This window comes from Euprymna scolopes, chromosome 7 (genome assembly GCF_053919585.1).
Source record: "Euprymna scolopes isolate OS-2025 chromosome 7, ASM5391958v1, whole genome shotgun sequence".
Lineage (NCBI taxonomy): Eukaryota > Metazoa > Mollusca > Cephalopoda > Sepiida > Sepiolidae > Euprymna > Euprymna scolopes.
Window position 1 is genome coordinate 124,451,705 of NC_136488.1, and position 26,697 is coordinate 124,478,401.

Sequence of the window (26,697 nt, forward strand, 5' to 3'; positions counted from 1 at the left end):
CCCGAAAAGATGTATCTACTAAGCAGACGTGCCAGAATCGATGAGCAAAGGTAGAACCAAACTGATACAAAAAGACACAGAAAAAGGAACAGTTGCCAGAAACTATAGGCCCATAACATGCTTACCTACTATGTGGAAAGTCCTAACAGTACAATCGACAGAACAAGTTTACCACTCCCTTAATAATCGTGGACTTCTTCCCAAGAAACAGAAAGGATGCAAAAAACGAAAAAGACGAACACATGATCTACTAGATATAGACCAAAAGATTCTGAAGGAGGTAAAAAGTAGAAAATAAAACATAGCCATGGCATGGAATGTGCATGACAGGATCCCGCAAGCATGGATAATAGAATACTTGAGGATGTAAAAAATACCAAGCAAGATTATCAATCTATATATCTATAAAAAGTGAAATTTGTCTGACTCTGTGTGTGTGTGTATGTGTGTACATGTCCCTACTAAACAACTCTGTCAGTTTTCAGTCTACAGACTTGTGATTTGACATAAGGGTTATTGAGATTTGGAAAAATCTTTTTAATCGGTTTTTGGCCAGAAATTTGGCTGTCAAGGGGTCAAAGTTAAATTATTTGACATTTGAAAACACTACCAAACTCCTCCACCAGTTTTGGATCTAAACACTTGAAATTTTAGATGTAGGTTACTTGGACGTGGATTAAACTTTTAATTTGATTTGAATAATGAAACCAAAACAATAAATGTTAAGGGGTCAAAATTGGGGTAAAAGTTTTTAAAAAATTGACCTCTGCGATCTCTACCAAATTATTGGTCTAAACATTTAAAGTTTTACATAAAGTGTATTCAGACGTAGGGCAAGCCTTTCATTTGATTTTTGGCCGAAAATTTAGCTTCCAAGGGGTCAAAGTTTAAAGGATTTGACCTTTGCGGTCTCTAGCAAACTATTCAGCCAATTTTGTGTCTAAACATTTGAAATTTTATATAAAGGGTATTCAGACATGCAGCAAGCTTTTTAATCAGTTTTGGGGCGAAAATTTGGCTGCCACGAGGTGAAAGTTTAAAGAGTTGACTTTTGCAGACTCTATCAATATCTTCCACCAATTTTGGGTCTAAACACTTGAAATTTTATATGTAGGTTATCTGGACATGAGTCAAACTTTTTAATATATATATATATATATTATATATATACATATGCACATAAAGTTATGAACAGTACATAGGACCGAGCAAAGCCGGGCTGAACTGCTAGTATGATTAAAAAAAACAATAAGAACGTGGAGACTTGAACTGACAACTGATGGACAATACATAACTGAGATTAAAATACAATGAGACATCTGCCAAGGTGATTCGCTATTACTCATCTCTAACATGCTGTCCCTTAACAATATACTAAGAAATTGCCACATCCACTAATACAGATGAAAGAATGAACCACTTAAAGTATATGGTCGACCTGAAACTTTTTGCAAAACCAAGATGGAACTAGAGACACTAATATACACAAGCTGAACCTTCAGCCAATTATACACTATCCGGGTTAAAATTCGACGCATTAATGTCAAAACTCACTATTTGAAATTTGTCATATTGCTTTAAACCTCCCTCTTCCAAAACTCATAACTCTGCTATCAAACCTCGCTAATCCAACATCCAAATCCAAACTACACCAAGCTCTGAAAAATCAGCTTTTTTTTTATTCAAAACCGGAAACATTTCATTTGCAACAAGATCACAAACATATAAAGAGAAGGAGCAGCCGTTTCCTTTTCTTTTCTTTTCACTACAGGCTGCTTAAACACAGGTTTGTACCAATTTTCTTTTAAAGCATTTAATCATATAGAATCCGACTGATTATTGTTGATAAATAATCACTGATAATGCCTATAATTAGTTGTAGTAGTAGTAGTAGTAGTAGTAGTAGTAGTAGTAGTAGTATATGGAACTTGCCAGAGAACTGAAATGAACGGTTAAAAAACTGAAGAAACAAAATGATAAAGAAAAGTGAGGATCGCCACCAAACAATGTACAGTATGAATGAAAGCAGCTAAAACATTAAATCATTAAAGAAAATTTATCGAGTGTGAATCAGTAAACGCCAACCAACTGCAAGTAAGTAGTAATATATATAGAACAAAAATGTAGAAAAAATATCACACAAGTCCAAAAGAACTGAAACTGCAATAAACTCATCTCCAAAATTTGAGCTTCCCACCCCTAAAAAACAGGCATATTTAATGGCACCATCATAATTTGACACTACACAACACGATTAAATTCTAAAGGGACATAAGTTGCAGGGGGATTAAGAAGGGAGATGATTAGTAGATGTCTATTCACATTGCACTTGAACTTCTGCATGTCAGTACAGTTGGGAAAGCAGAATCCCGGAAGAGAGTTCCAAAGTCTAGCAGTTCTAGGGAAGAAACTATTGAAGGCTTTCTTACACCTAGGGATCTCTACTGTGTAGGGGTGAGATTTAGCTGCTTGTCGGGTTTGTCGGAGGTATTTACGTCGTGGGGGCACAACTGCTTGCAGTTCGTCAGAGCATTCACTATTAAAATACTTGTATATCATATTGTTTAGATGTACGACCGTCGAGGACAATCGGAATTTTTCTCTTATCTAAGAAGGATTTAATTATGTTAAGTATTCTTCCAGTGATACCGTATGATCTGATTTTCCTGAGAAGATCTTATATATATCTAGAGCTACCGCTCTACCCTCCCCTACTTTGTCCAATGAATCGTATATGCGTTCAGAGATTACAGTTAGGATATCTGCTGTAGAACGGGCTTGCCTAAATCCATATTGTTGGTCAGTCAGAAGTTTAGCATTTGTAAGGTGATGGACTAGAGCTTGATTAATTATGGATTCAAATATTTTGGCGAAAAGTGGGAGGAGGCTAATTGGCCGATAATTTAACGGGTCAGTTCTTTCGCCAAAATTCTTAAAAACCTCAGAAGCAGTTTTCCAGTAGTTCGGAAAGCAAAATTCATTAAGGCATTTGTTGTAAAGTTTGGAGAGAACTGGAGCTACTTTGGCTGAGCAATTTTTTAATAGCACAGCTGGGATGAGATCAAGCCCACATGCTTTTGAAGTGTCAAGGTGTTGTATATTGGTTTATATTGGAGGAGATGATATATTAAAACGTGTCATGTGTTATCTAGTGGATGTAAGATATTGTTCTTTTAACAGACAGATAATAAGCGTATAAATCGTATGTATGTTGTTTAGCCAAGAGGACATGATATTGACGTGTAAACTGAATAATGTTGTATCAGACTTATCACACGGGATATTTTTACAGTTCATATGTAAGAAGAATAATATATGCCTCATACCTTTTGTTTTCTTGAAGAGTTCTTCTGTATCTTCCCGCTGCTCCGTGACGAACCATGCAGTGATCAGCATCATCCAATTGAGACATCTGTTCTTATTTGTGAAACCATTAAAACAACTCTTTATATTTTTATAATATAAATTTATTACAGTTGTCTCAAATGGTTTTCACAGGATCTGCAGTTAATCTACATTTTCTGTTCTCACAGCCCGCTCCTAGCTGTCTGTCCACCCCTGTCTAGACGTCTGTCTGCTCTCATGGTCAATCCTCAACTCTCTGAATCTCTCCAAAACTAACTACATCACGTGTTCTCTTACGTCACCTAATTACGTGTCTCAGACCAACCTAATGTCCACAGCTAGTCATTTGTTTATTCAAAACCCCAAAATAATGTTTATATATATTTTCTATTTTCACATTCCTTTTGCGATTCACACGTCAATCATTTCTTCCCCAATTTAATTGCTTATTCTTCTAATCATAATAACTAATCCAGTGATCATCCGTCGCTCAAATCAATTAATAAGAATACAATAACAATAATAATAATGTTTTGACCCTTGCCACAGTTAACAGATACTACGCTATGATCACAGCCTAAAGGGTCATAACATTACAAAGGTTTTTTATGATAGCATGCACCTGAGAAGGGGTGATTTTCATATCAACCTAGTGTGGCGTCTGTCCACAAAGGAAAGTCAGGGAGGGGGTGGTTAGCAGGGTCCAGTGTGGAGTTGGAGGCAAACTGACTGGCGAGCATGTTAGCCTTCTCGGTTGCTGAGCAAACAACCTCATGATTGTTGCTTAGTGGGGGAATTGTTGATTTTCCATTATTGACTACACTATTGTAGATTTTTCAGATATCACAGATTCCTAATTTTTGTGCTTCGATGCATTTTTGGGTTGTTTCAGTAAACTCTCTCTTAGCTGTCGCTATTTCTTTCTTACAGTTACTTCTAGCTTCTATATACTTCTGTCTGTTTGAACTGGACTTATGTCGGTTAAATCTGCAGTATGCATGCTGCCTTTGCGCAATGGCAGTTGCACAAGTAGAAGTAAACCACTGCTATAAAATTTCTGTGTGGGAACATGTGCTTCAATTGCCATTTTGAACCATTCAGTGGTCTCATTTGCACACTGTTCAGCAGGAAGAGAAAAGATATTTCCCCATGGAGCATCTCTGATGAGATCCCTGATGGCTTCCCAGTCAGCCTTTTTATAGTATCTCATTGTTTTGAGCAATGGTTCTTCAGTTTTGGCTCTAGAGTTTAGGGGGATTTCGACCATTATCACTGCATGATCAGCGTTCCCAAGTGGTTGGTTGGTTGGTTGTTTTTGTTTTATAGCATATCAACCCTTTTCAGGTTATTTAATGCCGAATCCAAAGATTTTGAAAAAAATTTTAATAGAATATATTTGTTGTTTTCAAGTCGGTTTCTATTTAACCCATAGTTAGGACCCTAACAGGTACTACCACTCCGGGTCAGAGTGGACCTGGGAGAAATGGCAATTAAAGGGTGGCTCCACACTCCCCAAAGCCTGCAAGCTGGGGTCTCAGCACTGGATATAGTTTAAGGTCATATCCAGGACCAGTTCTCAAGTGGACAGAGGGCATTCGTTATACAATCATCGGGAACTGTGGTCAGAAACAAATCTAGAAGTGATGCGTGTTGTTCTTGTTGGTCTGGGAAACAGGTTGGAAACGTAACCATCTGTGATAGGGAGTGAGATATAGAGAAGCTATGTGTTGTGCTACCAGCTGCATCTGTGTGAGTAGAGAATCCAACCCAGTTTTTGTGGTGAACATTGAAGTCTCCAAATACATGTACTTGTGCACTAGTGTCGAGGGAGAGTGGTGTATCTATGCTGCCAGAGACTTTGTTTATTATGGTGCAGTCCTGGGTCGAGGGAGAGCGGTATAGAAAATAAAAATAGCTAATGTTATGTTGCATAAAGGCTTGATCGTCCGATTCTAGGTTTGTCTCTCTAGTCAAGGGGAGGGTATTACGAATATAGACTCCAAGTCTGTTCATATGTCTGTCAGAATCCTTATGGTAGAGTGGGAGATATCCAGGCATGTTAAAGTGGTTAGAGGGGATGGAGGAGTGTAGGTTAGTCTCACTTAGTGCTAAGATATCCGGGGTGTTTGTTAGGAGAAATGTTTCAACATCATCTAAATTAGTTCTAAGCCCACGGATGTTCATAAATGCAAGCTTCAAGGGAGGAGACAATTTGATTTTCTTTGAACCTAAGCCTGGTTTAAACGTAATTTTTGATTGTACTGTCATTTTTTTTAAGGAGTTTCAGTTTAGGTAGGGGGTGCTGAACAAGTGGTTGTGCAGAATACCAGACATGCAACACAAGTAGACCATCAGCTGACCTTTCATCAACTAGGATTGTGGCCTCAGGAAAGCCCACCGGGGATGAGTGCAGGGTCCCTTTCCATGTGCGGCATGGCACTACAAACATCCCAATATTATACAACTATTGATAGAGCAGCCGTTCTAAGCACTACCAAAGAGCTAGGGCTCTTGTACTACCAGTTGGAAACAGCAGTCAGGAACTGGCAACCCATCAGACAAAGGTCAACCCAATCTAATTGCACTGGTATATGTGGCACTCAAGCACTCCCAAGTGCCCAGTTTAGAGGGGTGGGATGTGTTGGGAGTGGGGAAAACGGCGTTCATTGCCCTAGTCAGAAAACAAGATCTACCACTGAGTGTTTCTGTCGAATCCTTGTGATAATACCTCTGCACCTGGCTAATAGGCAAAAAAGGAGTATGGAAGTCGGGCGATAGAACCTATCTACTTCTTAAGCAGTTAAGGTTTGCAAACCGGTAATTTGTTTGAGTCACCAGCTCTAGGAAGGTTGTCATCCAAAACTGGAGAGGCCTCCCTCCCCTTAGGTTCAGTTTCAGAGTTTTCCTTCTCCTAGATGGATGATCTAAGAAGACTGAGAGGGTTTGCTCCATGCCTGGGTCCTAATCCAGGTATTTCTGCGACTCCGCGTGGGTAGTTAATGTTACTTGTTTGTAAAGGTTATATACCTACTGAATAGTTACACTCCTCAAAGTGATTTAGGGGCATTGCTATTTCGTTGTTACTGGAAGACGGAGTGAGTAAAGTTTATGCAGTGGAAGCAACTATATTTACAAGCAGGCTTGTTAGAAACGAGTTAATGTGGTTTAAGATTTTTTCCTTTAGATTTTTTTTTTTTAAATATTTATATGTTAGCTTAAGAATAGGATAATGTTATAGTATGACTAGGTATTAAGAATTATACTAAAAATTTTGTGTCCAGACTCTGTTTTAGATGACAGGAGTGTTAAAATGTAAGTGCAATACAGCATGGGTATAACTGGAGGTAAATTATGAGTTATGGCGTATTCCGTATGTTTAATTAAGTTTTAGTGGCAGCTTAGGGAGTAGAGCAAATTGTTAGTTTTCAAGAGAGGGAAATATTAACTTACAAGATAGAGTAGAGTTGCATTAGGATTTAGAGTTTCAAGTAAAGTGTAGTTTGAGAGAAAAAATTTTTTTTTTAATTTTACATGGAAGTTAGACAAAGGCAGTCGTCTTGGAGGTAAAGTATAAAATGGATATACGTAGCAAGCCATCGGTGGTGTTTTTACAGTTATGAGAGAAACAATTAGCGAGTCGGAATTCGTAGTTGCAGGCAGTCATTAAGGTCAGGCGCAAAGCATTGTATCTATTCAGAAATAGTCCTAGTGACGTAACTAAGATCATTGTACATTTCATTTACAAATATAGTTGAAAGTAAATATAAACTATATTCAGTGGTTTGATATAGATAGAAAGGAGGCCACTTTTTTTTTAAAATACAAACGAGCACATAGTAATCGTAGATATTAAGTATATTACTTAAATAAAGTTCTTCTAACATAGAATAAATAAATTCCGTTTGTGTTAAATTCAGAAATTTATTTTGCCTAAGCTATTCTATCACTCGTTTTCATTAGTTCACTCGTGGCAAGATGGTCTTATTTATTGTACATATTAAGTATACTACTTAAATAAAGTTCCTCTACCCTCTATCATAAAAAAAGTCCGTTTGTCATCTTTGCATGATTTTGCATTCTTGTTTATTACTTTTTATTCCCCCCCCCGCTCTTTTTGGCTTCATATACCTATAGCGTTAGAATTTTCTGGTTTCTAGGGTTAAGGCCAGCTTTACCTTATAATTAAAATACGATAAGGATCTTTTATCAATTTGAGAAGTCGGATTATTTTATATTAATTTAGATTAAAAAAAAAAAACTCATTTAAAATCTGGTTAAAAGTAATACAGTCTGGGTTAAGTATTAGGTTTAGACTAGTTAAAAAAAAATAATGCATACTGCAGAGTAATATATATATATATATATATATATATATATATATATATATATATATATATATCACTAACCCCATCCCGAACTAAACATTGTAAAATAGAACATTTGTTTGAACTAGTCTAATAAACCGAACTGAACATTAAAAAGGTGGAAGTATAATCAGACAATTAATAGAATAGTTTTTGTTTCTGGCACACAGATACAACATAAATCTATTGATGATTTTAAAAATATATACTGGAAAATGTTTTAACATATTGTGGGTGCGTGCGCAAATTAGATCATGAATGAATTTATTTTTGTTAAAAAGAAAAACTAAAGCCATTTTGGGTTGAAGTGCTTAAAAGTAAACATAAACAAAAACTTACTCGTTTAAAAAAAAATGTTATTTCATTTATCACCCACCGTTTGTCATTTCCTACCCGACCACCAGCATTCAACGACTTGAGTCAAGCATAGTGTCACATTCCCTGCTTCCTTTGTTCCAGCTTCTTTGAATCGTTGGTCTCCATCAATTCGCTGTTTTGCTATCTCATTGTAATACAGCTTCTTATTCCAGTAGCTTCTTTCCAACAACTGCAGACTTGTGGAACTCTCTTCCTGCTGACTGTTTTCCTCCGACCTATAGCATTGGTCTTTTCAAAACTAAGGCCAATCGGCATCCTGTCTTTGTGATAATCATCTTTCATTCCTGTTAGCTGCTTACATCAAGTAGGTCCATGTCTTGTCTGGGGCAACTTCCATAAAAAAAAAAAAAGGAACACTAATTTGATATCCGCATTGAGCAATGTACCATCTGAAAAGAAACTGAGGGGAAGGGAGGATGAAGTTGTTTGATTTGCATCATCGGCTAACCTGTGAGAATATGATTTAAGTTTATAAATTCTGAATTCTGAACGCGATTCATCATCGCCGGTGAGTGTCTAATCAACTGAGGTCACAATGAACAGCCCGAAATTGCCTGACATTTTCATTTCATTTGCAGATCAGTACTTGTTCTCGGCTTGCAAAGCCTCAATGATAAAATTTAACATGCACTATCCAACTTCTCGAAGCAGTCTTCTATCTAAGTGCACGGTAACAATGTAAAAGCAGTCCAGGAAGATTCGAAAAAACTGCTGACTTTCTTTTATTTCTCTATTGAAAAGAGATCAAGAAGTCTATTTTATCTAGGCCTCTAGCCAAGTTTTTGTGGATTTTTTTTTTTTTTTTTTTTTGCTATGCTCGATGTTGTAGTTATGCTAGTTATACTAATAACATAGGACAAGTCCGAATAATCCAAATAATATAAATTAAATAAATAGCTCCTTTCGAAATTCCGTGCAGATTCCCGAGTTCGACAGAAAGATTTCTGAGTTCGACAAGATATACCTGCAGAAGGTCATGGGTACATAATTGATAGGTGTGTCAGAAACTTCGTGAAAAATATTGTATAATTCGATCCCCTGTCTTTCCAAGCTTATAACTACTCGAAAAATGTAATTCAACCCCTAATTTTATTTTCAATTAAAGGAGCAAGGGCCAAGGTTTCATTAAAAAAAAAACAAAAAAAAAAAACAACAACGTGTCTTAAAAAAAAAGGTTTTAAACTTCGGACTTTACAGGTAAATTTCTAAAAAGACTTCTTTTTTTTGTTTTAAATTTGAATATATTATTTATTGATCTTTTATCTTCAATTTGTGATATATAAAACTTTGGTGAGTAAATTAATTATTTACTTTCTAATAGACATTTCAAAATGGAGGGGGGCGTGAATTAAAAAAAAACTTTGTTTAAAACATTATATTCTGTTTATTGGAAAGAGCATAAAATTTCACATTGACCCTGAAAATATCGTAAAAATAGAATCAATAGAAAAATTTTGAAAGTTTAAACATTGAAAATACTGAACTCGTAAAATTCAATTAATTTCATAACTGTTTTTTTTTTTTAAATAAAAAAAATAATATTTCTATAACTTTTTATACAGATTTAATAGTTTATTTTGGAAGTATAATCCATAAAGAAAATAAACACCCCACTTTTAAAGGAGAAATTATGAGTTTTTTTTTAAATATTTTATTCGCAGTTTCGTGTTAGGGGTGTCGAAATTTCCTACAAAAATTCTGATATACCTAGTACATCAACCGAAACGTTATCAAAAAAACATTCAAGATGAGAACAGTACTCCGAATTATTGAAATAATCTCAAGCTATGTTTAAATACGATTAGCTAATTCGAAAAAGATAATAATAAAATATACAGGAAGTATTTTGTAAAAATCGGTTCAAATGGTGTTAAAATTTCATCAAGGGAGGTAACTCGTATTTTTTCAATTAGAATTGTCTCCCTTGGTTTATGATGTTAGTTTTATTAATTCGTTAAAATACTAGTCTCTACGCCAGTCAGAAAATTAACATCCCTTACATTTTGTATTATAAAACTTTAATAAACCAAATATTGACTATGGAAACCTCATTAAAGTATAAATAGATACTTTTCGATGTAAAATCTCCTCAAAAAAGATAGAAAAAATATGTAAACTGAATAGTATCGAGAAAAAATTATGTAAATTGAATAGTATCGGAGAAAGAAATAAGTTTTTCGTTCGCATAAAAATATTTTTTATTTATTATTTTTTTTTTAATATCTTGAGATGGGATTGAATTTACTTTTAACGGTCCCTAAAAATTTAATGGTCTTTGAAAATTAATTAACGTTCAAGATCAAAAACAATTAAAAAATGTAAGAACAGGTTTGTTTTACTAATATACACATAGATTCGAAAAAGTTGTCAAAAACAAATATATAACAAATAAATGTTACCAAAGGCAAGATAAGTTACTCTTTTATTTATCTGGAAAAGTTTTTAGTGGTTTTACTCATTTTAAAACATGTAATCGGTTCGAAAATCATACAGATATATATGAAAGAGACAAATGGCGGCGAACCCTTAGTTGAATACGTTAAGTTTGGGAAAATTAGTTCAAACTAAATAAAACATATACAAAATACTGTTATAAACTCACTTAATATATGTTAATGTGACATATGCTGACATATATTTGATGGGTTTCTAACAATATTTTGTATAGTTTTTTTAGTTTGAACTCATTTTCCCAAACTTAACGTATTCAACTAAGGGTTCGCCGCCATTTGTCCTTTTCAAATATACCGATAAACACTGTATGACTTTCGATCATATTACACGTTTTAAAGTGAGTAAAACCATTAAAAACTTTTGTAGATAGGTAGAAGAATAATTTATCTTGTCTTTGATAACATTTATTTGTTATATATTTGTTTTTTTTTTAATAACTTTTTCGAATCTATGTGTATAGTAATACAAACTCATAAGAACTTATATATACAAGATCTTTTTCCTTCGTAATGTCATAGTGGATAGAGAAATAGAGATGAAACAAAATATAGGCAATTTTTATATGCATATATTTTGTTTCATCTGTCACGGTGTGTGTGTTGCGGGGGCCGGCCGTCCGGAGACAATCGACCCAACAACTAACAAAATAAACACAGGCAAAAGGTGAACAGCATGCTAGGCAAAGAAGAATGACAAAACTCGGGAGGTTTAGTTAAAAACGACGATTCGCCTTTTATTTAAGCAAACGAAAGGGTGGCAAAAATGCGAATTTTCTCACTGGGCGACGTTGGTCCGGGATCCGTTGCTGGTGTACTCTGACAGGGGATGCTTGTTGGTTCTCCGTAGGCTGGAACGCTGAGATGACGTCGGAGAAGTCGGCGTGATAACTGGTGCGGGTGATTGGTCGACCTGGGTCCGACTGGGATAGTACTGGTGCGTTAGCCTCGGGTTTAAGAGAGGAATGGACGGACACTTGGCAACACTGAGGGATCAGTGTTCATCAGGTACGGACGGGCGCTCGGATCGGACAGTCACTGAGTAAGGTGTCAGTGTATGAGAGGTACGGACGGCGAATTGGCAACACTGAGGGTTCAGGGTTCATCAGGTACGGACAGGCGCTCAGATCGGACGGTCACTGAGTAAGGTGTCAGTGTATGAGAGGTACGGACGGCGAATTGGCAACACTGAGGGTTCAGGGTTCATCAGGTACGGACAGGCGCTCAGATCGGACGGTCATTGAGTAAGGTGTCAGTGTATGAGAGGTACGGACGGCGAATTGGCAACACTGAGGGTTCAGTGTTCATCAGGTACGGACAGGCGCTCAGATCGGACGGTCACTGAGTAAGGTGTCAGTGTATGAGAGGTACGGACGGCGAATTGGCAACACTGAGGGTTCAGTGTTCATCAGGTACGGACAGAGTCGTGGTGATGAGGTGGACTTCTACGGCGTGGAGACCGTAGCCACGGTAGTGGTGGTGGACTTCTACGGCGTGGAGACCGTAGCCACGGTAGTGGTGGTGGACTTCTACGGCGTGGAGACCGGAGCCACGGTAGTGGTGGTGGACTTCTACGGCGTGGAGACCGGAGCCACGGTAGTGGTGGTGGACTTCTACGGCGTGGAGACCGGAGCCACGGTAGTGGTGGTGGACTTCTACGGCGTGGAGACCGGAGCCACGGTAGTGGTGGTGGACTTCTACGGCGTGGAGACCGGAGCCACGGTAGTGGTGGTGGACTTCTACGGTGTGGAGACCGGAGCCACGGTAGTGGTGGTGGACTTCTACGGTGTGGAGACCGGAGCCACGGTAGTGGTGGTGGACTGGACTGCTACAGTGTAAGGACTGGAGTCACAGTAGTTGCGCGAGCGTCGAACGGTAGGGGAACCGTGAGCAAGTGCGGAGCTTTGCATGGGAACCAAGCTGTTTATTTAGTGTTCTGCCCCGGACCTGGCATTATCTACTGCCAGGCCCTCATTTGGGGTCCAGAGACACTTAGGCATGAAGCCAGTAGGGGGAAAGGGGGGTCGAGGGTCATTCTAAACTATGCTAGGTCTTTGAAGACTTTATTAAAATTCCTATGCTAAGACACTATTTTTTATATTATCATTCTTACCATGGAGTTTATCTACTTAAAATCTCCCCAGCGTATGGCTTTGGCGTTTTTAACTGAAAGAAATAAATGTTTTTATTCAACAAAACAAAATCATATGTACAAACAAAAAGAAAATATGATTTTGGAAATAAAAATTTTTTCCTAAAAATGAGGGATGAGATGATGGGGAGGGGGGCAAACTAAAATACACCCAAAAAGAAAAGAAAAGAAAACAAATTAACAAAATGCCTATGGGGTCGGGTTAGTAATGGATCCCCCCAACCTATTTCTAAATATGGAGCGCCTACTGTCTTTCGGTCCCGAAGGTCGAAAGCAAGCAGGTCGTTCCCTAGTGGGGAGTGGGGGACCTAGGGACGATATTTGAAAATAAATTAGATAGGGATGGGTAACATAAGGACTGGACGACGTCTTCCAAGATAAATGTACGTATAGGGGCAACAGACCGGGGACAAAACAAAGGGTGGACTGGGCATCTTTTGGAAGCTCTCCTATTGCCGATAAAAATAAATTCAGGGACAGGATCAACTTTCATACTTGCCCTAGTCTAGTATCTAATAAAGAATTTTCCACTCGTGGTGGTTAGGACCTAACTATCCCTACTCTGTTACTTTGTTTGGGGCTGGGTTCCGTAGAACCTTAGCACCGCCTGACAGATACCACTAGGGTGGGAAAACAAACTTAAACCTAGCGCCTCGTCGGATGCACAAACTAGTGTTGTGCACCCATCTCCTATCAAAGTCTATGCGGTGCAATCTTTTCCAATCGCATCTGATCTTTACTTTAAGTTGATGTTTAAAGCGACCAACCAGATCCCGATCCGAAACAGATTGCTCCTCATAGACAATCTCAAGACGTGAAATCCACGTTACTAATCTAGCTACTGCTAGGATCGCTAGAAACACCAATCGTCTCTCCCCAGTAAACGGCGGATCCATGTTGTCGACGACGTACGCCAAATCAAGTGGCACCAACCGCTCGGGGTCGATGCGAGCCGTTACCCTTCCGACGTACTCCCAGAGCCTCCGAACTCCGCTGCAAAGAAAAAAGGCATGCTCCCTTGTTTCATCTTCGTCTTCCTCGCAGCGGGGGCAGAAAGGAATGTATTCATCCTCTCTGCAGTCTCCGGCAAGTACGCCGAAAAGTGGCAGCGCATTCCGGACTAGCCTCCATGTGATTGAAAACTCTGAATTATTTAGAAAGCTACTGGCTGGCGCCCAATTCCACTGAGAGAGGACCTCCTCCCTCGACATGTGCAGCCGCTCAACCAGCGGATCTTTTGCGGTCCCCACTACTAAATCCCGATACAGTCTCCTCCTAGGCCGTGCAAGGTCACTGGACCCCGGCAATGCCCTAAGGGCGGCTCGGCATTCGGAGAGGAACCGCCGTTCCCCCGCCGGTCTTCTGCGACCTTCGGCGGCAGGGGAGGGTATGAGCTGTGGGAAAGCGTGCTCCACAACTGGTACCCAGTGCAATTCCTCAAGCAGTGTCCGACTTAGGAACGCCAATCTTTCGGCGTGCTTATGACTTAACAAGTCAGGCATTCCCAAGCCTCCATCGCTGAGTTTCTGTGTACAGACCCGTCTACGGACATACGGCTTTCCCCCTTTCCAGAGGAGTCTGAAAAGGAGTCGCTCCAAAGCCTTACAGCGGTCCGCAGGCAGAGGAAGTACTGACAAGTGGTAAAGGATCAACGGAAAGACGTAAGTTTGGCACGCCTCCGCACGACCCTTCAGGGACAAACCCCTGCGAATCCAAGTCCCCACTGACGATTCGACCTTTGTCTGTACCTCCGACCAATTTTTGTCCAGCTGGAGCCCAGGCCCGAACCAGATTCCAAGAATCTTTACCGGGCCATCTGTCCAGCCGAACTCACCTGGAAGCGAGTTTACCCCGGTCCAAGTGCCCAACCGCAGGCCAACGGACTTGCTGCGGTTGACTATGGCCCCTGTAACACTTTCATACTCATCGACCGCCTCTATCACCGCTTTAATATCGATCCTTCGCCCTACATAAACGGTGACGTCATCGGCGTACGCGGAAACCCTGGCAAACTTGCCGCCAGGTAGAGCTATCCCGCGCAGGACTGGTCTCGTCGTCTCGTCCCTTAACTTGCGAAGGAAGGGCTCCAACGCCAGGACATAAAGCAGAGGCGACAGCGGACACCCCTGGCGCACCGACCGAGAGACCCCAAAGGACTCCGACAACCTACCATTTACTTGTACCGCTACCGTGGGGTCACGATACAAAACGGAAATCCACTTGCGGAAGTCCGGACCAAAACCGGCGGTCTCCAAAACAGACTCCAAGAAACCATGGTCGACCCTATCGAAAGCTTTGGACTGATCTAAATTGATCAGCGCGGCTCCTGTGTCGTCTTCTAACCCCTCTATGATCGTGCGCACCAAGTGCAAGTTGTCTTTAATCGTTCTCCCCTTCACAGAACAAGTCTGATCCGGTTCGACCAAATCACCGATGACAACCTGCAGTCGGTTTGCAAGAACGCGGGCCAAAATCTTCAACTCTGTGTTTAGCAGAGTGATGGGCCTGTAATCATCTAAGTCCTCCCCACCATGCCGCTCTTTCTTCTTCAGTAGTGTGACCACTCCTTTGGTTACCTGCCCAGGGATGGATCCCTGGGAAAACCAGTGGTTAAACACACCCGTCAGAAGAGGAACAAACATGGGCGACAGCCTCAAATACAATTCGTAGGGCAGACCATCGAGCCCTGGAGATCTGTTCTGGCCAACCTGCTTCAACGCAGTAATGACTTCACGCTCTGTAACCACCCCATCACAGCTAGCTGCTCGGTCCGCAGTAAGGCGGGGCGAGCCGGCTAAATAGCTGCCAAACTCCTGGCCGCGGAGTCTGGGTAGTTGGGTAAAGCGTTCCTTCAAATGTTGACGAAACCCATTGCAAATCTCTCGAGTCGATACGAGGGTATGTCCTTCCAGGTTTTTCACCTTCCGAATGTACCCGTCCGAACCACGTCTTAAGGCAGCCTTACGCTCAACAGCGTCAACGTTCACGGCTTCGTTAGAGACTCTTTTTAACCTAGCCCTAACTACTTGCCCTTCGTAACGCTCGCTAGCCAAGCGCTGAAGGTCCCCCTTAACTATGTTTATCTCTAGGGGATCCCCACCAGCCACCGCCCGGGTCAATCTATCTTCTAGCTGCCTTTTGGTCCGTGCCCTAGTTAACGCGAGGCGTTGGCTGTATTGGACACAAAAGAGCCTAATGGTAGCCTTAAGTCTAACCCACCAGCTACTCCCGGTAACCGCCCCCACTAACTCCCGCTGAATTAGTATTGTCAGCTGTTCCCGAAAGTCGTTCATCTCCAACAAGGAGGCGTTCAACTTCCAGTAGCCAGCCAACCTAGGCCTATTACCTAATCTCAAACGGGCCATTACTAATTTATGGTCCGAATGACCTAACCAGTGGAACGTGGGACACGATAAGAAATCTATGTCGCCTCTTCTAATTAACATCCTGTCCAAGTAGGTACTTGGACAGGCGGCCACGCTACTTTGCCACGTCCACATCTCCCTCCCGGGGTGATCCAGACGGAACCTGTCGACAAGATCGCACGAGGCCATCAGGTCAGACAGGCTGCTTTCACACCGATCCGACCCTCTATTCCCCCCGACCTTATCTATCTTGGGGTCCAGGATGGCATTCCAGTCCCCCATTAAAACTACTCGCTCCGGACCCGCCGAAAGGAACACCTCCACCTGCCGAAAAAAGGAAACCCTCTCCCCAGCGATATTGGGCGCGTAAACTGCCAAAATCCGGAACTTACTGCTTTTAACGGCAACATCGACCACGACCAGCCTTCCATGAGCGCACGCGTGAACTACAGTAACCGCCGCACCTAGGGTGCGACTCACTAACACAGAAACCCCACGGCTAAAGGAATTGCCGTATGCTGAATAAACGTCAAAGTCGTTCACCAGCACACTGCAATCCCCGGGCCCAACAAAGTGGGTCTCCTGAATTGTAGCTATATCTACCTCCAGGGCTATGAGATCCCTCAGCACGCGAGCAGCCTTGCTTCGAGATCTCATGCCCCTCGCATTTAAACTAGCTAGGTTCAAGTTTGCCATAATTTCCCTAACTAGAAGTATCCCTCAAAAACGGGTCTAAAGTCCTCGGGTGTTAGAACGCCGAAAGACTGACCGATGCTGCCAGTTAGCAACTCTGTTGTGAACTGACCTCCTCGGACCAGTCCCCCCACGTCTAAGGGAAAGGTTATTTTCAGGGCTCTATAAAGGGATGGGTGAACATAAATGGGGACCCTCCCTTCGCATTTGACTGCTATTTGCATTAAGGACGGGTGTTCTTCGTCCACAATCTTCAGCCCCGGAAAAGCCAGTTTCGCTTCGGCAACCATCCTCCATAGTGCTTTTACTCTGGCCCCCTTTTCCTTTCTCAGGAACGTGATGAGCATCGGTGCTTCACTGAAGTTGGTTGGCCTCTCCACTTCCTTCCCGTCCACTTCGGTGAGCTTTTCCAGCTTTTTCACGTGTTTCTTCTGGCCTGCGCTAAGGTCCACCGGTCCCTGGCTCACATCCACCTCGCATATCCTCTCCCCGGGTAAAAAAGGCCGCTTCCGTGTTCGTTCAGTCCGGATCGGGGCTACCGGGGTGGTGGTGGTGCTGATCGTCTCTTTGTTCTCTTCTGCTTCCATGTCCTCTGAGGACCCGGCTTCTATGTCCTCGGAAGTTTGGGCTTCAGAGGTCTCCTCGTTGGTAGTAGGAGTAGTAGTGGTAGGGGGAGGGGTATTCTGCTCATCCATGGGGTCTGACGGTTGGGCAGGGTTTTCTTGGTCTTCTTCGTCGTCGTCTTCCTGGTCTTCCTTAACCTTCTTGTTTGTGGCTGCCAGGCTTCTATTTTCTGTCTTTTCTTCTTCTTCCTCTTCTGATTCGGGGGCCAACTTTCGTTTCACTCCCGACTTTTCTTCCTTTTGCTTCTGGTCTTTTGGCTTTTCCGGGGCCACTGTCTTATGCTTTCCCCTCTTGGCTACAGTACTCCAGCTGTTTGGTGTCTCCGCTGTTGGTGTGACTGCTTTCTCTGTCACTTTCACCGGGGGCACCGCTGTCGGCGGGGGCACTGGATCCCTCTTCGGGCAGAACTTCGCCATGTGGCCCGGCATCCTGCAGCTCCAACAGTGTGGCCTTCTGCCTTCGACGATTATGGACATTGTCCATTTCTCCCATGTCAGTTGGGCGGGGATTGCGTCGAAGCCAGCTCTGTTGACCCTCATCTTGAGCTTATAATCTCCAGTCATTATATTTTTGGGGCCACGCGCTGCAGTCACTGCCTCCACGTCCCCATATTGTGATAAGATGGCTCCGACCTGCTCCTCTTCAAAACACCATGGGACTCCCAGAATGGTCACCGTTGTTCGTCGTTTCTCCAGGTATTCTGGCTTACACCGGATCCCTTTCCATATTGTGTCGCTTTTCGATGTTCTGATGGCGTCTTCTTCTGTGGGTAGCAGGACATCCCACATTGCGTAACTTCTACGCACTATATAAGTTGCTGGGATGTTTGTTTCCACCAACAGGCTTATCAACTTCTCTTTGCTCAATCCGGTGAGCCCCTTCTGTTTGTCGTCGAAAGTCACTAGGGACACAATTCTTCTTCTGAGGCTTTCGAGCTTCCCGGGGACTGGCTTGATTTCATTTCCGTCCGTGAGGTACCGGTACTTTTCCTGGAAGAGTCTTCGGTATGCTTCCGGGCTTCTTTGCTCCTTCGGGCCCCAGGTCTTCTCTGGACTTCTTTGATTTGGTCCCCAGCTGCTTCCTGCTTCCAGACTTTTTCCTGGGCTCCGCTGCTGTGGTCCCTCGTGACCCGTCTTCTCCGGTCTTGCTTCTGGGCTTTTTCCCGGATTCTGCTTCTTCTCGTGCGTCATAGGTTGCCGTGCGGTAGTTTTCTCAAACTCTAGGGAGTTCCATCTCCTCAATGCTGGTTCCCTCTTTCTCGGGCTGTTGTTCGCCGACCTGACCGCTCTGTTCGCTCCTTCTGCGGAAGGGTGCAGTTTTCTGATGGGCCTTTGTGGTATGGCCCAGCCTGTCTTGCCTGCTGTTTTCTCTTCCCGTGTCCGTGGTTTTCCCCCGACAACTACCCAAGGGTTGAGGAAATCTGGGTCGCTGTCTTCCCTTGGCTCAGTGCCCCCGGGCTTAGAGGTTCCCGTCTTGTCTTTTCCCTCTACTAGGTATACTGGAGGTGATGGTGAATACCCCGCGGCTAGAGACTCTATTTCTACCATGAACGCTGCAGGTGATAGTGGGATTTCACTGGGTGTGGCATCCCCTGACAACGACGACGGCACTGAGACTCCACCGGGTGTGGTATCTCTCGACAACGACGGCACTGGGATTCCACTGGGCGTGGCCTCCCCCGACAGCAGCACTGTAACGTCACTCGACGGCATTGTGACGTTACCCGTCAACGGCACTGGAACGTCACCGAATGTGACGCTCCCCCTTCTCGGCACTGGGGTGTCACCGGGTGTGGCACCCCCCCTTCTCGGCACTGGGGTGTCACCGGATGTGCCACCCCCCCTTCTCGGCACTGGGGTGTCACCGGGTGTGACACCCCCCCTTCTCGGCACTGGGGTGTCACCGGATGTGGCACCCCCCCTTCTCGGCACTGGGGTGTCACCGGGTGTGACACCCCCCCCTTCTCGGCACAACACCAGGGGCGTCCCCCATGGTGTTAGAGGCAGAGGCCTGCCTCTTGATTTGTTGGCCCAGTGCCCTTCCCCGACCCGCCGATTTGGAAGCTAGAGGGCCTTCACCACAAAAGGGTACGTGGGTAACCTCTAGTCCTGCCGGCTGCTTAAGTCGGTTCCAGACACTGAACAATCTGAAAAAAGAATAGAAAACGTGAACAGTTAAAGGAGCTTTGTATGGGAACCAAGCTGTTATTTAGTCGTATCGGCCCCGGACCTGGCATTATCTACTGCCAGGCCCTCATTTGGGGTCCGATACAACTTAGGCACAAGGCCAGTAAGGGGGAAGTGGGGAAGAAAACGGGACTTTGCTAAATTCGCTAGCTAAACTTGCGTTAGAAAGCAAGTATTTTATTTAGATTCTATCATAACACATCCGCCTACATTCTTACCAGGACCTACTTAAAAGAGACAGCTCCCCAGCTGCATGGGAACCAAGCTGGCGAACGGTGGAAATATCGCCGAAATGTTCAGGAGGCTGCCAGTCACCGGGGACGGGCAGGCAGCTGTTTCTATTTCTAAACAACAGTTAATATTAATTCTCGGATATGTTCTTAACAAACAGTCGATGCTGGAGGAGTTCGTTGTGTGTATTTCACGAAGTTTCTCCAGGAAATTAAAGTTAGTTGTTTTTGTTATGTTGTAGAAAAGATGTCTTTTTTAAATTTCTTTCCTACAACGGGGCGCTGGAGTCACGTGACGGCCGCCGAAATTACTGCTACTGCTGATTTCGGCGGAGGCTGTTAAAGGCTGGTCGTTTGTTGTGCTGTTGTTGTTGTTGTTGTTGTTGTTAGCGGCCTAGCCGCGACAAGGCCCTCTCCCTGGATAATTGATCATACTCAATTACAAATATGATGTTTTTTTTTGTTTTTTTTTTTAATGGTCATGCCCTCTCTCTGGATACTTGGGTATAATCCGCTAATGGTAGATGTACGTCTTATATCTACTTGGAAAGGTAACCTTTCTTCCACGCCTGGTGTGTTTGGTGGGAGGGCTGGACGCTTCTGGCGTTTGGTCTGTCTCTTGGCGAGCTGGCTGTGATTGTGTTGTTGTTGGGGCTGATTCGGCGTCTGGGTGAGTTAAGACAGGTTCTGCCCCTTGCGATGTCTTTTCCAGGAAAGCTGGTTTAACTCTGTCGATCGAAATGGTGTCGTTCCGATTTCCTCGGTTGATGGTCAAATGTTTTTCAGTACGCTGCAGGACTTTAAATGGACCTTGGTACGTTGGTGTTAGTGGTCTCTTTACTGCGTCGTTTCGTACGAAGACATATTCGCAATCCTGCAGCTGGTGAGGGATGTGGACGGTTGGTGATGATGGTTGCCTGGGTGGTGAGTACTGGAGTTGGGACATTTTATGGCGTAGCTCTTGAGTGAAGGGACTTGCCGAAGTAGGTTTGGGCGTGGTATCCTCGAAGTATTGGCCAGGTAGAGAGAGTGTCGTGCCGAAGACTACTTCTGCTGGGGAACTACCTAGGTCCTCTTTCAGTGAGTTTCGAATTGACAAGAGGATAAGAGGTAGCTCGTCCACCCAGTTGTTGGTGGGGTGTCTTGTGGTCATAGAAGCTTTCAGGGTCCGATGAAATCTTTCCACGAGGCCGTTGGCGCAAGGGTGATAGGCTGTGGTCTTGATGTGCTTGACGCCAAGTAGTTGGGTAAACTCCTGGAAGAGTAGGGACTGAAACTGTGCACCGCGGTCTGTGGTGATGATGCCGGGCACACCAAATACTGCAATCCACTCCTGCAGGACGGCCTTTGCTACCGTGTTAGCCGAGGTGTCTCTGATGGGAACTGCCACTAGCCACCTGGAGAAACGGTCCACAACAGTGAGGAGGTGCTGGTAATTCTGGCACATTGGAAGGGGCCCGACTATGTCGATATGAATGTGACTGAAACGAGCATCGGGATTGCTGAATGTGCCTGGTGGGGATCTTGTGTGTCTGTGTACCTTGCATTTTTGGCACTCAAGACACGTTGACACCCAGTTCCGGATGTCCGAGTTCATATTTGGCCAAACAAAACGGTCGGTGATAAGTTTTCCTGTGGCCCGTTTGCTGGGGTGTGACATCCCGTGGAGATGGTTGAAGATCTGCCTTCGGAGTGCTGGAGGTATGTAAGGTCTGGGATGGCTCAGTTTGGTGTCACAGTAAATGGTTCTGCTACTGAAGGGAGCCGGGAATTCCTTTAACTGCAGGGATGTGTTTGCCAACACATCTGGGAGGGTTGTATCGGAGTCCTGTGCCTCTGCTATCCGGTCCTGGCTGAGCGGGCTGTCTTCCAAGGCGTTGATGTTGGACCTGGACAAGGCATCAGCAACAGTGTTGTTTTCGCCTTTGACATATTGAATGTCGGAGGTAAACTGGGAGATGTAGTCCAGGTGCCTGATCTCACGGGCAGAATATTTGTCCGAGTTGTTGGACAGAGAGGTTGTCAGAGGTTTATGGTCTGTTAAAACAGTAAAACTGCGGCCCTCGAGTAGGTGGCGAAAGTGCTTGATAGCGAGGTAGATTGCTAGCAGCTCTTTGGAGAAAGTGCTATATCTCGACTGAGCTGGTGAAAGTTTAGCGGAGAAGAAGGCTATAGGTTTGCGTTGGTCTTCACTCTCCTGTTCCACGACAGCTCCTACTCCAGTATCTGAGGCGTCTGTAGTGAGATAGATGTGCGTCCGGGTGTCCTCGTTCAGGTGTGCCAACTTTGTGAAGTTTGCTAAAGCGGCTTTTGCTGCGTGAAAGGCTTTTACTTGTTCCCCTTCCAGAGTGATGGATTTGTTTTTTCTCTGGAGGACGTTTGTCAGGGGTGTGAGGAGATCTGAGCATTTGGGGATGAAACGTCGGTAAAAGTTTACCATGCCCAAGAAACGTCGTAATTGTTTTATGGATGTTGGCATGGGAAAATCCCGTATCGCTTCTATTTTCGCCGGAAGTGGAGTGATCCCATGAGCATCGGTGTGGTGTCCTAGGAAGTTTATATGCTGTGCTCCGAATTCGCACTTGTCTGAGTTGATTCGGAGTCCATAGTGTTTCAGACGGCGAAACACTTCTTCCAGGTGTTTTGCATGGGTCTCCACATCTCTGCTGGCCACCAAGATGTCGTCTATGTAGGCGTAGACGTATGGTAGGCCACGCAGAACCTCGTCCATGAGTCTTTGAAAAGTCTGGGCTGCATTACGTAGTCCAAAGGGCATTTTTAAGAATTCAAACAGCCCGAAAGGGGTTGTAACGGCTGTCTTCTGTATGTCTTCTGGAGCAACTGGTACCTGGTAGTATGCCTTGGTCAGGTCGATCTTCGAAAAGATACGAGCCCCCTGTAGGCCTGATGCGAAATCGTGGATGTGTGGAACTGGATACCGGTCGGGCACTGTGGATGCGTTTAGTTTTCGGTAGTCCACGCAGACTCTGAACTCCCCATCAGGCTTGGGTACCAAATGTAGTGGCGATGCGTATGGACTGTCTGAGGGACGGATGGTGTTGTCCGCCAACATCTCTTCAAAAACCTTTTTGGCATATGCCAGCTTGTGTGGGGGGAGTCGTCGTGGCCGTGCGAATGCGGGTTGTCCAGTGGTCTTTATGTGGTGCTGGGTTTGATGTTCTCCTGTGTCGGTAGGCTTGATAGGTTGAGTGATGTCCTGGTACCGGCGCAGGATTTCCGCGTAGCGTGGGTCGTGTTGAGTTGTTACGCTAATCCCGGTTGTGTTGCAACTTGATGGGGTCCCTATAACCTTGAGCGATGTGGTGTTGTCGGATAGGGTCCTTGTCTTCATGTGGACGGTCAAGTTGTAGTGTGCCAGGAAATCAGCACCGAGCAAGGGGGTTTTGACATTTGCCACCGTGAATGACCACTTGAAGTCACGCCTAAGCTTAATATTCAGAGTTAGTTCTCGGTTCCCGTAGGTTTCTATAATGGAACCGTTTGCTGCCCGAAGTTGAAATGGGGCGGGTCTTAGGTTTGACTTGTTGGTGGGTGGTATGACGCTGATGGCTGCACCGGTGTCGACTAAAAATCTTAGGCCATTGTTCTGGTCCCACACATAAAAAAAACGACTATGCATGTGTGTACCAGCAGGGGTTGTCGCCACTGCCTGCTGGTTTATTCGTTTCCCTGTGTCCTTTGGCGTGTACAGGGAGGTTGACACTTGCGAGCTTGGTCACCGAAATGTTGATGGTACCAGCATTCGTTGGGGTTATAGCTCCGTCTCTGGCTCGAACTGCGGGTACGGCTTCTATAACGCGTGCGTGAGGCTGGGCTTCGACCGCGAGTGTGGGTGTCTGGGTTTCGTTGCCTCTGGAGTAAGGTGAGTTTCAGCTCTTGGAGTTCGGCTCTCATCTGGGCCATCTCCTCTTCGAAGCGTCGTGCAAGGCTTTGAGGGCTGTTATCGCCTTGGTGGTCTCTTTGGTGAGTCCTTTCCACTTGGTGGACTCTTTCGTGGGTGTCGTCCACTTGGTGGACTCTTTCATGGCCCCGAGAATAGACCTTGTCTGCTGAATCGGCCAGCACTTCCAGGGGAGTTTCTATAGGAACCAGGGCCAAAACCTGAGTGATGTTCCAGGGCAACCGATCCATCCATAGGCCTCGGAGAATAGGCTCGGCCATGGTGTTGTTTCCGAGGCGACTCTTCATAAGGCGCAAGAGCTGGGATGGGGTTCTGTCGCCGAGAGACACGTGAGAGAACAGGTCTCTGATAAGATCTTCATCCGAGCGGCCTGTGCGCTTAAGGATGGCGTCTTTGAGGTGGGTGTACGGAAGGTGTTCGGGTGTATTCAGCAGGATGTCCTCCACTTCTTCCACAACGGCTGCAGGTAGGGCCTGTACCACTGCGGCATATTTGGTGTCCTGGCGTGTGACTCTCCTGGATGCAAAAATCGCCTCCAGTTGAATAAACCAACTCCTGGTGTTCACGGGGTTATATGGCGGTAGTTGAATGAAGGGAGTTGATGCGTTAATTTCGTGTTCTTCGGTGCCTTCCGCCATCTTCTGTGTCAGTTGTTTGCCCGTATCGAAAGTCGCGTCGGGTCCGTCTGTATTTTTAGCCCTCTTCTCTGCCAGCTGTTTTTGCCTATGTTAAGTATAACGTCGGGGTCACCACTTGTTGCGGGGGCCGGCCGTCCGGAGACAATCGACCCAACAACTAACAAAATAAACACAGGCAAAAGGTGAACAGCATGCTAGGCAAAGAAGAATGACAAAACTCGGGAGGTTTAGTTAAAAACGACGATTCGCCTTTTATTTAAGCAAACGAAAGGGTGGCAAAAATGCGAATTTTCTCACTGGGCGACGTTGGTCCGGGATCCGTTGCTGGTGTACTCTGACAGGGGGATGCTTGTTGGTTCGCCGTAGGCTGGAACGCTGAGATGACGTCGGAGAAGTCGGCGTGATAACTGGTGCGGGTGATTGGTCGACCTGGGTCCGACTGGGATAGTACTGGTGCGTTAGCCTCGGGTTTAAGAGAGGAATGGACGGACACTTGGCAACACTGAGGGATCAGTGTTCATCAGGTACGGACGGGCGCTCGGATCGGACAGTCACTGAGTAAGGTGTCAGTGTATGAGAGGTACGGACGGCGAATTGGCAACACTGAGGGTTCAGGGTTCATCAGGTACGGACAGGCGCTCAGATCGGACGGTCACTGAGTAAGGTGTCAGTGTATGAGAGGTACGGACGGCGAATTGGCAACACTGAGGGTTCAGGGTTCATCAGGTACGGACAGGCGCTCAGATCGGACGGTCACTGAGTAAGGTGTCAGTGTATGAGAGGTACGGACGGCGAATTGGCAACACTGAGGGTTCAGTGTTCATCAGGTACGGACAGGCGCTCAGATCGGACGGTCACTGAGTAAGGTGTCAGTGTATGAGAGGTACGGACGGCGAATTGGCAACACTGAGGGTTCAGTGTTCATCAGGTACGGACAGAGTCGTGGTGATGAGGTGGACTTCTACGGCGTGGAGACCGTAGCCACGGTAGTGGTGGTGGACTTCTACGGCGTGGAGACCGGAGCCACGGTAGTGGTGGTGGACTTCTACGGCGTGGAGACCGGAGCCACGGTAGTGGTGGTGGACTTCTACGGCGTGGAGACCGGAGCCACGGTAGTGGTGGTGGACTTCTACGGCGTGGAGACCGGAGCCACGGTAGTGGTGGTGGACTTCTACGGCGTGGAGACCGGAGCCACGGTAGTGGTGGTGGACTTCTACGGCGTGGAGACCGGAGCCACGGTAGTGGTGGTGGACTTCTACGGTGTGGAGACCGGAGCCACGGTAGTGGTGGTGGACTGGACTGCTACAGTGTAAGGACTGGAGTCACAGTAGTTGCGCGAGCGTCGAACGGTAGGGGAACCGTGAGCAAGTGCGGAGCTTTGCATGGGAACCAAGCTGGCGAACGGTGGAAATATCGCCGAAATGTTCAGGAGGCTGCCAGTCACCGGGGACGGGCAGGCAGCTGTTTCTATTTCTAAACAACAGTTAATATTAATTCTCGGATATGTTCTTAACAAACAGTCGATGCTGGAGGAGTTCGTTGTGTGTATTTCACGAAGTTTCTCCAGGAAATTAAAGTTAGTTGTTTTTGTTATGTTGTAGAAAAGATGTCTTTTTTAAATTTCTTTCCTACAACGGGGCGCTGGAGTCACGTGACGGCCGCCGACATTACTGCTACTGCTGATTTCGGCGGAGGCTGTTAAAGGCTGGTCGTTTGTTGTGCTGTCGTTGTTGTTGTTGTTGTTGTTAGCGGCCTAGCCGCGACAGTGTTTTAAATCATCCCTTCCCCTTAACAAAAAAAAAAAAAAGGGTAAACAATTGGCTATGCTCGATGGCAGGAACAGTCACGTGACCGACATGTCACAAGCATGCATGTTAACAACTTCCGTTTTGTTTTTATCACCATCAAGAAAATAGAAACATAAACCTTTACTTTTCACAACTAAACAACAACAACAACAACAACAAACTTTTGATTTTGAACCGAAACTAATATAAACACAATCAATGGACATCTAAAATACTTTTGATTGTAAGAAGTTCGGCCAGGAATTAATAAGTCATTTACGTGTTTGGTTTCTGGCACCATCATCTATAACATTAGCACTTGTTCATAAAGAAAGTGACTTTGAAGCAAGAGAATTTGGAGTTGCTCATTAGTTCATTATTCCCTTGCCTGGCGCCCAGCTCCACCAGGAGCGGATCTCCTACTCTAACAACCCCAGACACTTGATATACGGGTCGTTGGTGGCCTTTCCTGATTAATTCCTTATATAGTTGCTTTCCTGAAGCCTGCGAAAGGTTGCTGGACCTAGGTACCCTCTTAAGCATAACTCGGCATTCTCTGAAGA

General features: G+C 44.7%; 1 protein-coding gene across 1 annotated transcript in view; it reads right to left on the minus strand.

Moving 5' to 3' along the window:
- LOC145279928 (85/88 kDa calcium-independent phospholipase A2-like) overlaps positions 1–26,697 on the minus strand; it is a 421,383-nt gene that overhangs the window by 95,240 nt on the left and 299,446 nt on the right. The gene's annotated exons all lie outside the window — the stretch shown is intronic.